At 37.6% G+C, this 13,907-nt stretch overlaps 1 non-coding gene across 1 annotated transcript; it reads left to right on the top strand.

Moving 5' to 3' along the window:
• The first annotated feature begins 6,042 nt into the window (after positions 1–6,042).
• On the top strand, positions 6,043–6,114 carry TRNAC-ACA. Its single transcript has one exon. It is a non-coding gene; the product is annotated as a tRNA-Cys (tRNA).
• Positions 6,115–13,907: the final 7,793 nt, after the last annotated feature.

Below are 13,907 nucleotides of genomic sequence, written 5' to 3'. Positions count from 1 at the left end.
GCTTGCCTTGGATTTAAGAACAAAATAATATGGACAGTATTCTGATTTGTGGATGAACTAGTTTGAGACAAAAATAGTATTCTAGCATTTACTAATTTGTGGTGAAGATTCTGCTAACACATCAGTGTTTGTGTCTCTTAAGATGAGAAATTAGGAGAATATTCATACAAAACAGTTTAAGAAATATTAAAAAATCTACATAGTAAATTTGATACTGAAGTTACTTGATTTATAAAATGAAAAATAGTAAGGAAAATTATTATTTAGATTTGAACCTACTAGAGAACCTAGTTTCAAGTAGAGCGCTTACCAAGTCTCATTTGTCTGTTTTTTTTTGCTTTATGTTTGAATTTTAAGGATTTAACAGAGTTTTCCTAAACTGGGTAGGAGAAAGAGGGAGAGAGAAAGAGAATGTTTATTGTAATAGCTAAATTACTAAAATAAGATAAAGGTCAGTGTTTTTTAGATTACTATTAATTTTGTGGTGAAGTTTCTGCTAACACATCAGTGTATCTTTCTCTTAAGGTGAGAAATTTGGCTTCCTTGATGGCTCAGTCAGTAAAGAATCCGCCTGCTATGCAGGAGACCCGGGTTTGCTCCCTGATTGGAGAAGTTCCCCTGTAGAAGGAAATGGCAACCCACTCTAGTATTCTTGCCCGGAAAAAACCATGGACAGAGAAGTCTGGCAGACTACAATCCATGGGGTCACAAAGAGTCAGACACGACTCAGCAGCTAAACCACCACGTTAATTTTGTTAGCTAAGCAAATTCCAAAATACACAGCACTGAGTTAAATTACAGCACATTCAGTCATGGAACATGAGAAATTTTGTTTTGATCAAACAATATGAGAATTTCTATTAAATAATAAAAATATTTTTCAAAAATAATATATATTTGATGAACCATTTAATTTTTTATGGTTTCCCCAATTTTTTGTTTCTTTAATTGATTTACCTTTATTATTATTCTATGTTTTTGAAAAGTGTAGTGAAGTGAAAGTCGCTCAGTCGTGTCCGACTCTTTGTGACCCCAAGAGCTATACAGTCCATGGAATTCTCCAGGCCAGAATGCTGGAGTGGGTAGCTGTTTCCTTCTCCAGGGGATCTTCCCAACCCAGGTATCGAACCCAGGTCTCCCACATTATGAGCATATTCTTTACCAGCTGAGCCACCAGGGTTGAAATTGAATCTTTTGTAGTTAAAGACTGAGGTCATAGTTTTCAAACTTACTTCTGAAAATATGACTTTCAAGTTAAAAATTTGTCTCCAGCTGTCTCCTGTATGTTTTATTAAAGTAGTTTAGTTTAGGGACTTCCCTGGTGACTCAATGGTAAAGAATCTGCCTGCCAATGCAGGAGACTCAAAAGACATGGGTTCAATCTCTGGGTCGGGAAGATCTCCTGGAGAAGGGAATGGCAACCCGTTCTAGTATACTTGCCTGTAGAATCCTGGGGAGAGAGCACATTCGGGCTGGATGAAGCACTTTCACAGCAGCACTTTTTAGTAACTTTTTGTGCAAAGATGGGCACAGTAAAGGACAGAAATGGTATGGACCTAACAGAAGCAGAAGATATTAAGAAGAGGTGACAAGAACACACAGATACTATACAAAAAAGATCTTCATGACCCAGATAACCATAATGGTGTGATCACTCACCTAGAGCCAGACATCCTGGAATGCAAAGTTAAGTGGGACTTAGGAAGCATCACTATCAACAAAGCTCGTGAAGATGATGGAATCCTAGTTGAGCTATTTCAAATCCTAAAAGATTATGCAGTGAAAGTGCTGCTCTCAATATGCCAGCAAATTTGGAAAACTCAGCAGTGGCCACAGGACTGGAAAAGGTCAGTTTTCATTCCAATCCCAAAGAAAGACAATGCCAAAGAACACTCAAACTACTGCACAATTGCACTCATCTCACATGCTAGCAAAGTAATGCTCAAAATTCTCCAAGCTAGGGTTCAACAGTACATGAACCAATAACTTCCAGATGTTCAAGCTGGACTTAGAAAAGGCAGAGGAAACAGAGATCAAATTGCCAACATCCTTTGGATCATTGAAAAAGCAAAGAGTTCCCAAAAAACATCTACATCTGTTTTATTGACTGTGTCAAAGCCTTTGACTGTGTGGACCACAACAAACTCTGGAAAATTCTGAAAGAGATGGGAATACCAGACCACCTGACCTGCCTCCTGAGAAGTCTGTATGCAGGCCAAGCAGCAACAGTTAGAACTGGACGTGGAACAACAGACTGGTTCCAAATCGGAAAATGAGTATGTCAAGTCCATATACTGCCACCCTGCTTATTTAACTTATATGCAGAGTACATCATGTGAAATGCTGGGCTGGATGAAACACAAGCTAGAATCAAGATTGCCGGGAGAAATATCAATAATCTCTGATATGCAGATGACATCACACTTATGGCAGAAAGTGAAGAACTAAAGAGCCTCTTGATGAACGTGAAAGGGGAGAGTGAAAAAGTTGGCTTAAAACTCAACATTCAGAGCTAAGATCATGACATCTGGTCCCATTGCTTCATGGCAAATAGATGGGAAACAATGAAAACAGTGACAGACTTTTAGTTTTTTGGGCTCCAAAATCTCTGCAGATGGTGACAGCAGCCTTGAAATTAAAAGATGCTTGATCCTTGGAAGAATCTAGCTATGACCAACCTAGGCAGCGTATTGAAAAGCAGAAACATTATTTTGCCAACAAGTGTTCATCTAGTCAACACTTTGGTTTTTCCAGTAGTCATGTGTGGATGTGAGAGTTGGACTATAAAAAAAGCTGAGTGCCAAATTGATGCTTTTGAACTGTGTTGTTGGAGAAGACTCTTGAGAGTCCCTTGGACTGCGAGAAGATCCAACCAATCCATCCTAAAGGAAATCAGTCCTGAATATTCATTGGAAGGACTGATGTTGAAGCTGAAACTCCAATACTTTGGCCACCTGATGTGAAGAACTGACTCATTGGAAAAGACCCTGATGCTGGGAAGGGTTGATGGCAGGAGAAGAAGAGGACAACAGCGGATGAGATGGTTGGATGGTTTCATTGCCTCTGGAGATGAGTTTGAGTAAACTCTGGGAGTTGGTGATGGACAGGGAAGTTTGGCATGCTGCAATACACGGGGTCTCAAAGAGTTAGCCACGACTGAGCAACTAAATTGAACTGAGCTGGAATTCCATCACCTCCATGAGCTTTGTTTGTAGTGATTCTTCCTAAGTCCCACTTGACTTTGTACTCCATGATGTCTGGTGCTAGGTGAGTAATCAAACCATAGTAGTTATCTGGGTCATGAAGATCTTTTTTGTATAGTTCTTCTGTGTATTCTTGCCATCTCTTCTTAATATCTTCTTTTTCTGTTAGGCCCATACCATTTCTGTCCTTTATTGTGACCATCTTTGCATGAAATATTCCCTTGGTATCTCTGATTTTCTTGAAGAGATCTCTACTCTTTCCCATTCTATTGTCTTCCTCTGTTTCTTCACATTGTTCACTTAGGAAGGCTGTCATATCTCCTTGCTGTTCTTTGGACCTCTGCACTCAGAAGGATGCATTTTTCCTTTTCTCCTTTACTTTTTGCTTCTATTGTTTTCTCAGCTATTTGTAATGCCTCCTCAGACAACCATTTTGCCTTTTTTTTTTCTGGAGAAGCTTTTGATCACAACTTCCTATACAATGTTACAAAGCTCCATCCTTATTTCTTCAGGAGCTCTGTCTGTCAGATCTAATCCCTTGAATCTATTTGTCACTTCCACAGTATAATCGTAAGGGGTTTATTTAGGTCATACCTGAATGACCTAGTTATTTTCCCTACTTTCTTCAATTTAAATCTGAATTTTGCAATAAGGAGTTCATGATCTGAGCTACAGTCAGCTCCCAGTCTTGTTTTTGCTGACTGTATAGAGCTTCTCCATCTTGGCTGCAAAGAATATAATCAGTCTGATTTTGGTTTTGACCTTCTGGTAATGTCCATGTTTAGAGATGTCTAAGAAAATGCATTCTATGTGACTACTAGTATGATAAAGAAATTAGGTTAGATTATTTCAGACTTAATTTAATTACTGTCTTACTCTGAATTTTCCCCATGCAGTAAACCTTCCTTTCCCAGATTTCAGTTCCTCCCAGTAGATTTAGAAAAGAAAACTAACATGAAACCTACCAAGTTGAGTCCTGCTTCTCTTTTTGAACCAATAGAAGTACTTCCCTTTCACATGCGAGTAATTTTTCAAAATTATTCGAAATATTTCAAAATCAGTAGTGTTTAATACTCATGAATTAATACAGGAATGAATTTAGGAAATGATTTAGGTCAGTGATTGCCAATAAGTTCAATGTAGATCATTGACACTATATGTCTTATAAATATATATATACACACACATACATATTCATAATATTTTCACAATTTTTGCAGTTTTTGCAGGCCACAGATTTCAAGATACACTATTGCCTTAAAAATTTTTTGTGGTGAATTAGTGGATACAAATATGTTAATTAAATATGTGAATTTACACACATATTTAGGGTATACTGAACAGTGGGGTAAGTACCAGGGCTTTATTTCTCAGAATTACGAACTTTGTATCCTCAAATTTTTTATAGGTCAAGAAAAAAGTTCTGATTGTAGAATATTGGCTTTTAAAAAATAATGCTTTCTTTAATAGGTAGGTAAAATTGAAAGCAAGTGTTTTGGAAATTGGGCAACTTCTTTTTACTTCTAGTTTTGTGCTGTTTGAATTTTTTTGTGCTTTGTTCTTAAGGCCATAATTGGGGTGAAAAGTTAAGATCTGAGAAAATTTCTGGTGGTATCGTTTTCATTTCTGACATTGTGTAGTTAAGTGATATAAATGATGTAAAATTCAGGGGAAGATGTCTTTGTCATGGTTCCAAGGCTGTGGAACTCTGTTCCTGCAGTTCTAAGGCTTAGTATAAGAGCATTTAGGAGGAAATTCAAAAGAGAGTTATTCATCGGTATTTTGCATCTACTAAGCCAAGCTAATTCTTATTTTGGCTTAGACTTTGCCTATATAAAGACAGGATTTACAGATCTAATTTATGTGGAAGTAAAATACATATCCATTTACAATGATATGTGTGTATATATATATACACACACATATATATGTACATATCATATGTATATGTTTATATATAATAAAGTAAGATGTTTCAATATTTATACATTTCTAGTATAACACATTCAAATTTACAAAATATGATGCTCATTTAACTGGGATTGATAGAGTCTAGACTTTTAAATTGAAGGTGTATTTTCTTCTCTTAGATGTTCTTATTAGTATCAATGGATTCATATGGACCGTGCTGATTAATAAGCAAAGCAAACAGTTGAGAAGATGATCAATACAATTATTTTCACTTCTCTACTGAATTTGGATAAACTTCTATTATTTTTCACATTTATTTTGTTCAAAAACCAGTACAGAAATGTAATATATTAAAAATTTCAGAGAGTAGTCATTTATTTTTGCTTAAACTAACAATGATCTCAGTAAACAAATACAAAAAGAAAACATGCTTCTTATCCTGCTTTAAGAGGCAGTATAATGGCTGTGGGTTCCAGAAATAGATAGATGTCCAAGTGCAAATCCCAGCTTCACTGTTTACTAGATTTGAAGATTTGACTTTGATACTTATAGCTCATTTTTAATGCCTCAGTATCCTACACAGTAAAAGCAGGGATCTACCTCACAGGGATGAGGTTAGGAGTAAATAAGTTCATTTCTACAAAGCGTTTGCAAAAAGCTATACCCAAAATAAGCATTCAATGAATATTAATGTTTATTACATTATTCATCTTTAAGGAGAATATACATTCATTCATTTATATACTCTGCAAATATAAATTAAGCTTCAGTTATGTAAGCATATTATTTGATATTGAGAGTATAAAGGCAGTTCAGTCTAGGTTCTTTTTTTCCTAGTAAACTTTATCTGAATTCACTATAAATATACATGAATGTATATAAAGAAGCTGTAAGTATTTGAAGCCCCTTCATGAATTACTTTGGGACTTCCCTAGTGGCTCAGATGGTAAAGCATCTGTCTACAATGCAGGAGACCCAGGTTCAATCCCTGGGTTGGGAAGATCCTTGGAGAAGGAAATGGCAGCCCACTCCAGTACTCTTGCCTGGAAAATCCCATGGACAGAGGAGCCTGGTAGGCTACAGTCCATGGGGTTGCAAAGAGTTGGACACAACTGAGCAACTTCACTTCACTTCATGAATTACAGCCTTATCATGGTGAAGGGGCTTGCATAACTCAATGAAGCTATGAGCCATGCCATGCAGTGTCATCCTGTCTTGATGGGTCTAGAAGAGTTCTAACAAAACATGACCCATGAAAGAAGAATTAGCAAACCACTGCAGTATTTTTGCTAAAAGAACCCCATAAGCACTAGAAAAAGAAAAACAGACATGACATCAGAAGATGAGCCCCCCCAGGTCAGAAGGTTTCCAGTATGCTACTGGGAAAAGTGGAGGGTGATTACAAATAGCTTAAGAAAAGAATGAAGTTTCTGGACCAAAGCAGAAACAATGTTCAGTTGTGGATGTGTCTAATAGCAAAAGTAAAATCAATGCCATAAAGAACAGTACTGCACAGGAACCTGGAATGTTAGGTGAATGTATCAAGGTAAGTTGGATGTGATCAAGCAGGAGATGACAAGATTGAACATCAACATCTTAGCAATCAGTGAACTAAAATGGCAATGGAACAATTTAATTCAGATGACCATTGTATCTATATTACTATGGGTAAGAATCCCTTAGAAGAAAGAGTATCCTTCATAATCTGAGTCTGAAATGCAGTACTTGGGTGCAATCTCAAAAATGACAGAATGATTTAAGTTCGTTTCAAGGCAAACCTTTCAGCATCATGGTAATCCAAGTCTAATCCAGAGCCCCAACCTCTGATGCCAAAGAAGCTGAAGTTGAATAGTTCTATGAAGACCTACAAGACCTTCTAGAACTAATACCAAAGGGGGGGAAAAAAAAAAAAGATGTCCTTTTCATCATAGGGGATTGGAATGCAAAAGCAGGAAGTCAAAAGATACCTGGAGTAACAGACAAGTTTGGCATTGGTGTACAAAATGAAGCAGGGCAAAGGTTAACAGAGTTTTGTCAAGAGAACACACTGGTCATAACAAACACCCTTTTCCCACAATACGAGAGACATCTCTATACATGGACGTCATTAAATGGTGAATACCAAAGTCAGATTGATTGTATTCTTTGCAGCCAAAGATGGAGAACCTCTGTATAGTCAGCAATAATAAGACCCAGAGCTGAATGTGGCTTAGATCATGAGCTCTTCATTGCTTCAACTGAAGAACATAGGGAAAACCACTTGGCCATTCAGGTATGACCTAAATCAAATCTCCTAGGATTATACAGTAGAGGTGACAAATAGTTTCAAGGGATTAAATCTAGTAAATAGAGTGCCTAAAGAACTATGGATGAAGTTCTATAACACTGTACAGGAGATAGTGACCAAAACCATCCCAAAGAAGAAGACATGCAAAAGGCAAAGTTATTGTCTGAGAACACTAAAAGTAACTGAGGAATGAAGAGAATCCAAAGACAAAGGAGAAAGGAAAAGGTATACGCAACTGAATGCAGAGTCCCAGATAGTGTGGTGAGATAAGAAGGACTTCTTCAATTAACATTGCAAAGAAACAGAGGAAAACAATACGATAAGAAAGACTAGAGGTCTCTTTAAGAAAATTGGAGATATCAAGGGAATATGTCATGCAAGGATCAGCACCATAAAGGACAGAAACAGCAAGAATCTAACAGAAGCAGAATATACTAAGAAGAGGTAGCAAGAATACTACACAGAAGAACTCTAGAAGAAAGGTCTTAATGACTCAGATAACCAGGATGATGTGGTCACTCACCTGAAGCCTGATATATTGGAATATTACTCAGCCATTAAAAAGAATTCATTTGAATCAGTTCTGATGAGATGGATGAAACTGGAGCCCATTATACAGAGTGAAGTAAGCCAGAAAGATAAAGACCAATACAGTATACTAACACATATATATGGAATTTAAAAAGATGGTAACAATAACCCTATATTCAAAACAGAAAAAGAGACACAGATGTACAGAACAGACATTTAGACTCTGTGGGAGAAGGCAAGGGTGGGATGTTCTGAGAGAACAGCATTGAAACAAGTATACTGTCAAGGGTGAAACAGATCATCAGCCCAGGTTGGATGCATGAGACAAGTGCTCAGGGCTGGTGCACTGGGAAGACCCAGAGGGATGGGATGGAGAGGGAGGTGGGAGGGGGGATCAGGATGGGGAACACATGTAAATCCATGGCTGATTCATGTCATTGTATGGCAAAAACCACTACAATATTGTAAAGTAATTAGCCTCCAACTAATAAAAACAAATGAAAAAAAATTAAAAAAATAAAAAATAAAATGACTTAAGATAATAAAAAAAAAAAGAAGATATATTGGATTGTGAGTCAAGTGGGCCTTAGGAAGCATTACTGCAAATGGAGTTCATGGAGTTGATGGAATTCCAGTTGAGCTATTTAAAATCCTAAAAGTTGATGCCATTAAAGTGCTGCACTCAATAGGTCAGCAAATTTGGAAAACTCAGCTATGGCCACAGAACTGGAAAAGGTCAATTTTCACTCCAGTCGCAAAGAAAGGCAATGCCAAAGAATCTTCAAACTACCATACAATTGCACTCATTTCACATGCTATCATGGCAATGCTCAAAATCCTTCAAGCTAAGCTTCAACAATATATGTGAACTGAGAACTTCCAGATTTATAAGCTGGATTTAGAAAAGGCAGAGGAACCAGAGACCAAATTGCCTTGGATCATAGAAAAAAGCAAGATAATTGTAAAATAAAAATCTACTTTTGCTTCATTGACTACACTAAACGCTTCGACGGTGTCTATTAGAGAAAAAAAAAAACAAACTGGAAAATTCTTAAAGAGAATTCTTAAAGAGAATATCAGAAAATTCTTTAAGAGACTACTAGACCACCTTACCTCTTCTGAGAAAAATGTATGCAGATCAAGAAGCAACAATTAGAACCGGACATGGAACCACTGACTGGTTCCAAATTTTGCAAGGAGTATGTCAAGGCTGTATATTGTCATCATGCTTATTTAACCTATATACAGAGTATATCATGTGGAATGCCAGGATGAATGAATCACAAGTTGAAATCAAGATTGCTGGTAGAAATATCAACAACCTCAGATAGGGGAAAAGGTAGAAACAGTGGCAAACTTTATTTTCTTGGGCTCCAAAATCACTGCAGACAATGACGTCAGCCATGAATTTAAAAAACACTTGCTCATTGGAAAAGAAGCTATGACAAACCTAGTTATTGTTGTTCAGTCACCCAGTCATGTCTGACTCTGACCCCATGGACTGCAGCACGCCAGGCCTCCCTGTCTCTCACCATGTCCCAGAGTTTGCCCAAGTTCTTTTTCATTGTATTGGTGATACTTTCCAGCCCTCTAATCCTCTGATGCCGTCTTCTCCTGCCCTTGATCTTTCCCAGCATCAGGGACTTTTCCAGTGAGTCATCTGTTCACATTAAACAACCAAAACACTGGAGCTTCAGCTTCAGCATCAGTATTTCCAGTGAATATTCAGGGTTGATCTCCCTTAAGATTGACTGGTTTGATCTCCTTGCTGTCCAAAGGACTTTAAGGAGTCTTCTCCAGCACCACAGTTCTAAGGCATCGATTCTTTAGGGCTCGGCCTTCTTTATGGTCTAGTTCTCACAGCCGTACATGACCACTGGGAAGACCATAGCCTTGACTATATGGACCTTTGTCAGCAGTGTAATGTCTCTGCTTTTCAATACACTGCCTAGGTTTGTCATCGCTTATTTGCCAAGAAGCAGTTGTCTTCTGATATCATGGCTGCGGTCATAGTGTGCAGTGATGTTTTTAGAGCCCAAGAAGAGAAAATCTGTCACTACTCCCATCTTTTCTCCTTCTATTTGCCATGCAGTAATGGGGCTAGGTGCCATGATCTTAGTTTTTTAGTATTTAATCTTAAGCCAGCTCTTTCATTCTCCTCCTTCACCCTCACCAAGAGGCTCTTTAGTTGCTCTAACGATAAACCTAGACAGCATATTAAAAAACAGAGATATCCCTTTGCCAATAAAAGTCTGTATAGTCAGAGCTGTGTTTTTTCCAGTAGTCATGTACAGTTGTGAGAGTTGGACCATAAGGAAGGCTGAGCTGAGCACCGAATAATTGATACTTTCTAATTGTGGTACTGGAGAAGACTCTTTAGAGTCCTTTGGACTGCAAGGATATCAAACCAGCCAGTCTTAAAGGATATCAACCCTGAATATTCACTGAAAGAACAGATGCTGAACCTGAAGCTCCAATACTTTGACCATCTGATGCAAAGAGCCGACTCACTGGAAAAGACCCTGATGCTGGGAAAGATTGAAGGCAAAAGGAGAAGAGGGAAAGAGAGAATGAGATGGTTAGATAGCATTACTGTCTCATTGGGCATGGATTTGAGAAAACCTGGAGATATTGGAGAAAGAGGAAGCTGGCGTGTTGGCAGTCAATGGGGTGGCAGAGAGTTGGACACAACTTAGCACTGAACAACAATGAAGTATTTGAAGGTGCATGAAATAGCCAATATTAAAGTAACTGGATAACTTTTGGTTTGAGGAGTGGGGATGAAATGCATTGCACCTGAGGTTATCACTACACCCGGGAGCTGAGACTAACGCTCTACGAGTCAGTGCCGTTACAGTGTCAGTACTGCTGTTTCTGGGGAGCTTGTAACAACAAAACCCTTGAATAATTTCTTTTAACTATCCATTCTTTATTCCATCAAACTTCATGGTTTCAGAATGGAACATCTGATTGGCTGAGGTAATGAGCCTAAGCTTTCACAATCAAAGTATTAGGAATATACTATTATTTTCTGCTTAATTAGAACAAATAGAAGTAAAACTAGTGTTTTCAAGATAGTGCTGGAGGTATAAATATAGAGGTGTGGGTTCTTTTGTGAGCATCAAGAGTATATGAAATATTTCTAACTGGGGCAAAGATCATTTCCTATGAAGCAAGTCTTAAGCGTAATACATATATAGTTGTAGAAGTGGATTCAGAAGGCGTGCTATGCAAGAGAGAGTGGGTTATCAAAGCAAGATTTAGATGCAAACTATGCTGTGGCTGCCTAATTGAATATAGCTATTTTCACTGGATCCAGATGTGGAATGTGTGTGTGTGTGTGCGCTCATGCATACACTAAGGATGCGAGTATTTGTGTGATGATGGTTGCACATGACATGTTAGTTAGCAAAACCAAAAAAAAAAAAAAAGTGTGTGTGCAGATAAAAGACAGACTTTATCCTAAACTTTTGAGAAGTTGTTAAAAATTTTATAGATGGCACACATCAAAAGAGTTAAGTTAGTAGCATCATTCAGTTAGTAAGTTGGAGAACAAATTTAAGCATAGAAGGATAGAGGAATAGTCCACGGAAAGAAATGGCACGTCTATGAAAGATAACAAATGCAAAAAAATTAAAGAAAATTTTAGTAAAAAAATATTTTCAGATTTGGTTCATATGACTTTAATAATCAGATCAGTATATGCTAGCCATTAGAAAATCAGAGGCATTCATAGGTTTGCGGTTTGGGAATCAACAGAATTGTGTCAATTAAGAAAGAAACAGAAAAGCATGTTTCCAGAGAATGTTCATTTTGGAAAATGTCGAGACTAGCTCGACAAGCAGGGTTTCTGAAAGTGCGCGGCGAGAGAATGAGAAACGAGACACAAGAATTCAGAGAAAAGAATGATCAGGGGACCAAGACCGCTCCAAGGTGAAGGTGCAAAAACTGAATCCAAGCCAGCTTTATTATACTTTCAGCCGTGAATGAAAGACTATGCGGGGGGGTTAAACTATAACTCATGTGGCCTTCAGGGCCAAAGAACACAATGATCATTAACCATTGAGTAATTAGGAAAAAGTAATCAATAGCAAATCAGTAACTAAGACTAATATTCTTATCTATAGATTTTCCACCAGATACATAAAACAAGTGACTCTGAGACGCCAGTTGAGAAATAGGATCATATCTTGTTTTCAAGATTATGAACTGTTCCCTCCCGACTTGTTCCAAGAGTCTCATGCCATATAGCATCCAGTTTATCAATAATTATAAATTTCTCTTGCGGCCCTTGCCAGGGTCTGCTTTTCTTTTATTCTTCCTGTCTCCTACAGAAAATTTTGAGTTTAGATATTTATTGGCTAGAAAAGTTGCATATAGAGGCACAAAACAAAGAATAACTTCTTGCCCTAGAAAAATGCATGTTTATAAATCAGTGGCATGTGAGAGATCATTTAAATCCTCCTCCAGTTGACCGAACCCAGTGAATATCCCGCTGCCAAGTGAGCCCAAAGGAGGCTGTCCTCAAAGGTCAGCCTCCCTCCTGGGTTGGCTCCCTTGGCTCAATGCAGAGAACAGAAATGTTGAGAATGGCTTGTGACTGAGGATAAATGCAAATGGGCTTGCCCAGATACCGGCTTGCCATCCAGATGAGTTACTACCCATACAATCACCAATTACCTCCTCTCTGAGGACACAATTTCAGAGTAATCCAAGGCTCTCCTTTTCCTCATTGTCTCCCATATCTGTGTACTAATTATCTATGATCACAGAACATCCAGGCGCCAGACACTTCTTGTTATCCACAACAAACACTCATTTCCAGGAATCATAATCCTTCATCTGTGTTATTAATGTTACATCCTAGCTGGTCAGCCTGCAGACACTTAATTGCCAGTCAAGCAGTGTGTTTGTTCCTTCCCCTTCCCCTAGGGCAATTCAAATCATGTATCTTCTATTTAAAAGATCTCTCAGAGCTTTAACTCCTATCTGAAATAAAAGCCAAAGTCCTCAGTTTGTTCATTTATTTATTTATCAGCTTATTTATTTTTGGTGGTCTATAAGCTGTCTACTTCTACAATACCAACCAGTACCATTCTCCTCCTTGTTAGCTACAGTTCAGCCACATTTGCTTTTTCTTTCTTTCCTCCAACTATTCTGATCTGTTTCTGCCTTAGTATCTCTAAGCTTGCTGATTGCTTTCTTCTTGGCGTTCTCTCCCTGTGTCCTTCCTTGTAAGGGTCACTTCTCATCCAGCTGGTCTGTGTTCTAATAGCTCTTTCTTGACACATTTCTTTAAATCCCCTTCCAAAACAATCTCATCCCATTCCATTTACTCTGTTTTCTTCACTCTGATTATTTTCTGCATAGCACATCATTATATGAAATAATATGTACTATATGTTTACTGGTTTAATGTATACTATACTCTGCATTGCTCACTGATGAATACCAGAATTTACAACACTGTTTGAAACATAATAGGGATTTATTTAATATTTACCATGGTAAATGAATGCATGATAATCATCACAGATGCCTTACTGGCAGGCAGATTGAAGCTGAACCAGTGACTATTTGCTTGATGCTGTTTGATATTAAACATAAATAGAACACTATTTGAGTAGTTTTTTAATGAAATAGTAATTAGAGAGTAACAGGAACAGAGGATGCACTTGTTTTGATCTTGCTCTCTTCCAAACCTGACCACTCACTCTTTACTCCTGATTTGCTCAATATATTGTGTGATGTGCTTACAGTCTGGCACTTAACACACTTAACTTGAATCGAGTCCTATCTATCTATTAGAATGACCTAAATAACAAATTATAACCAATAAATAAATGCATATAATGTGGTTATAACATATAATCTATATTTGTACCTGACAAGTTTCCTCTGAGTGGCTAAGATTGCATTTGAAAACAAAGAATTAAAAAAATTTACCTGAAATACTTTTACACTATGATCATACT

This window comes from Cervus canadensis, chromosome 9, assembly GCF_019320065.1.
Source record: "Cervus canadensis isolate Bull #8, Minnesota chromosome 9, ASM1932006v1, whole genome shotgun sequence".
NCBI classification, from domain to species: Eukaryota; Metazoa; Chordata; class Mammalia; order Artiodactyla; family Cervidae; genus Cervus; species Cervus canadensis.
This window is presented reverse-complemented; position numbering and strand designations above follow the sequence as displayed.